This window comes from Rhinopithecus bieti, unplaced genomic scaffold, assembly GCF_001698545.2.
Source record: "Rhinopithecus bieti isolate Rb0 unplaced genomic scaffold, ASM169854v2 scaffold_47117, whole genome shotgun sequence".
Taxonomy (NCBI): Eukaryota; Metazoa; Chordata; class Mammalia; order Primates; family Cercopithecidae; genus Rhinopithecus; species Rhinopithecus bieti.
In genome coordinates this window covers 1984-5576 of record NW_016818624.1, presented here as the reverse complement: position 1 = coordinate 5576, position 3593 = coordinate 1984, and positions in this window count along the sequence as shown.

Genomic DNA, 3593 nt, shown 5'->3' with positions numbered 1-3593 from the left:
AGTTGAGCTGCAATTGGCAATGAGAAAAAAGGAGAAATAAAGAAATGCTGACTCTTCTTTTGTCTTTGGAGTGTGGGTTTTATACCTTCCAGTTTCCTTCTTAGACTTCCCTCCTTTTTTTTTTCTTATTTTTTAACAGTGTTCGCCTCCCCTTGCCTTAAAGTAACCTCTGAGTCATTCCTGCCTCCTCGGTGTCCCTCCCACCCCCAACTCCGCTTCCTTGGCATTCCCCTGCATCTCGGTCTGCCTTCAAGGGTTTGGAAACAAGTACTTAGTCTTGAGTTCTGATTTCGGAGTGGGATAGAGAGTTAATTTTTTCTGAATTGCTGACCTTCACCCCTGCCTGCATGACCTTGGGCAGTAAGTCCCATCTCTGAGCCTCGGTTTCCTCATTTGGAGCGTGTTGTCATGAACCCCCCTCCTGAGGTTTTTGGGGGCCAGTTGTGCCTGGGTCATGGGAGGGTCTCAGTCATGGCACATTTCCAGACCGGGTTAAGACTTGAGGGGTGGACACATGCGTGGATCCTGGTGATGGACTGCACAGTCACAGTGAGTGACTGACGTGCTCAACAGCCCACATCTGCTCCCAACACTGGGAAAACCTAGTTACAATGTGTCTGAAATATGCAGCCACAGTCCTACGAAGACAATGAGAAATGAAACTTCCTGTCATAGGCAGGAAACCTTAAGGAGCAGAAGAGCTCAGAGCCGAGCGGCTGCTGGTGACTCGCAATGTCAGGCGGTCACTAAGGGGGAGGTTTCCGCCTCTGTATGAGACAGAGGAGAACCCCCGGGCCCTCACACTCAGGGAGGGGTCATGGTTTTGGATGGAAGTGGGGAGTTGTGGCTCCTCCTCCCCTGTGTTTGTGGATGGCACTGGGATATCTCTGCCCATTGACTCAGGTCCACGGTCACCCCTGAGCCGCCTCCTCCATGTGTGCGAAACAGATTCACCGCAGCGTTATCACACATGGGCGTCTGTCCCACATGCGAGCCTGAGACTCACATTGGACCCTCCCCTGCTGGTGACAGCCCTGAGCAGACTCATGTGGCACTGGCAGGTGGAACCATCTCCCCTTTTCCAGCCTTAGCTCCCAGCACAGCCTGGTAGAAACCCTCTCTGGAAGAGGAGGCATGTGGGAAGCATGTGCCCAAGAATGACAAGAAGGAGGAATGATCCTCATGATCAAAAGTGCTATGATGGGCCGGGCACCGTGGCTCATGCCTGCAGTCCCAGCAGTTTGGGAGGTCAAGGCGGGCGGGTCTCTTGGGCCCAGGAGTTCAAGACCAGCCTGGGCCACGCAGCAAAACCTCATCTCTACAAAAAATACAAAAATTAGCTGGAAGTGGTATCATGAGTAATGGTCTCCAGCTCATCCAAGTTGCTGCAAAACTCAATCCCTTGTACATCAGTTGCAAAAAATTAAAAATACCTAAGAAGATACCTAACCAAGGAGATGAAAGATCTCTACAAGAAGAACAGTAAAACGCTGCTGAAAGAAATTGCAGATGGCACAGCAAAACAGAAATATATCCCATGCTCATGGATTGGAAGAATCAGTATTGTGAAATGATCATACTGCCAAAAGCAATCTTCAGGTTCAGTGCAATTCCCATCAAAATACCAGTATCATTTTGCACAGAATTAGAAAAAATAATCCTAAATGTCAGGCCTCTGAGTCCAAGCTAAGCCATCACATCCCCTGTGACCTGCACGTAGACATCCAGATGGCCTGAAGTAACTGAAGAGCCACAAAAGTGAAAATAGCTTAATTCATGACATTCCACCATTGTGATTTGTTTCTGCCTCACCCTAACAGATGGATGTACTTTGTAATCTTCCCCACCCTTAAGAAGGTTCTTTATAACCTCCCCCACCCTTAAGAAGGTTCTTTGTAATTCTCCCCACCCTTGAGAATGTACTTTGTGAGATCCACCCGCTGCCTGCAAAACATTGCTCCTAACTCCACCGCCTATCCCAAAACCTGTAAGAGCCAATGACAATCCCACCACACTTTGCTGACTCTTTCGGACTCAGCCCGCCTGCACCCAGGTGAAATACACAGCCGTGTTGCTCACACAAAGCCTGTTTGGTGATCTCTTCACACGGACACGTGAGACACTAAAATTCATATGGAACCCAAAAAGAGGATGAATACCAAAGCAATCCTAAGAAAAGGATCAAATGTCAATTGAATACACGTATCCTAGGCTGAATTGTGGGGTTTTGTTTTTGTTTTTGTGAGACAGAGACTCGTTTCGTCACCCAGGCTGGAGAAATGAAACCTTATTCAAGAATAAAGAATTGTTTGTGAAACTTGGCAATTGTGAAAAGTGCTGCAATGAACTCAGGAGTGTGAACATCTCTTCTCTGGCCGATTTCATTTCCTCTGGGTAGACACCCAGCAGTGGGCTTGCTGGATTATACGGTGGTTGCACGTTTAGTTTTTTGAGGAGCTTCCATAATGTTTTCTAAAATGGCTGTATTAGTTTACATGTCCACCAATGGTGTGTAAGGATTTTCTTTTCTCCCCATGCTCACCAACACTGATCATTCACCATTTTGAGAATAGGCAATCTAACAGCTGTGAAGTGATAGCTCACTGCAAAATTTCACTTTTTACACATACACGTGTATACATATGTATACATATATACATACACATACACATGCATATATATGTACATACGTATCTGCACATATGTACGTATGTATGTGTGGATGTATATGTATGAATACATACATTTGTATATATACATACATGTACATACTTACATACATATAAACTTCAAGGAGCTGTAACCTCACATCTGTTAGGATGGTTACTATGAAAAAGAGTAGAGTAGCACGTATTGGCGAGAATGTGGAAAAAATGGAATACTTGCACTCTGCTAGTGGTAATGTAAATGAGTACAATGACGGCGGAAACACTATAGATGTTTTTCAGAAGTTAACGATCAGAACTGCCCTATGTTGCAACAATTTCACTGCTGGGTGCGTATCTAAAGGAAATGACATCAGTACGTTGAAGAGATGCCCGCCCTCCCAGATTCATGACAGCTTTAGTCACCATGACCAAGACATGGAACCCGCCCAAGTGTCCATCAGCAGACGAAGGGATACAGAAAAGGAAGTGCTCAGTGTATCCACAGCGAAAACTACTCAGCCTTCTAGAAGAAGGAAATCGTTTCATTTGTGACATGGATGAGCCTAGAGGACATCATGCTACGTGGAGTAAAGAAGGCACAGGAAGACACCTGCTGCTTGATCTCACTTACGTGTGGATTGCCCCAGTTCAACTCATGGAAGCAGAGTCAAAGGTAGTTCCTCGGAGCTGAGGGGGCCGGGGTGGAATCAGAGAACTGCATCGAAGGATACGGCGTTTGAGTTAGACAGGAGGAGTGAGTTTAGCAGATCTGTTGTACCATACGGTGACTACAGTTGCTCACAATGGATTGTATATGCGAACATTGGTAAGAAAGTAGATTTTAGGGCCGAGCGCAGTGGCTCACACCTATAATCCTAGCACTCTGGGAGGCCAAGGTGAGTGAATCACAAAGTCAGGAGTTCAAGACCAGCCTGACCAACATGG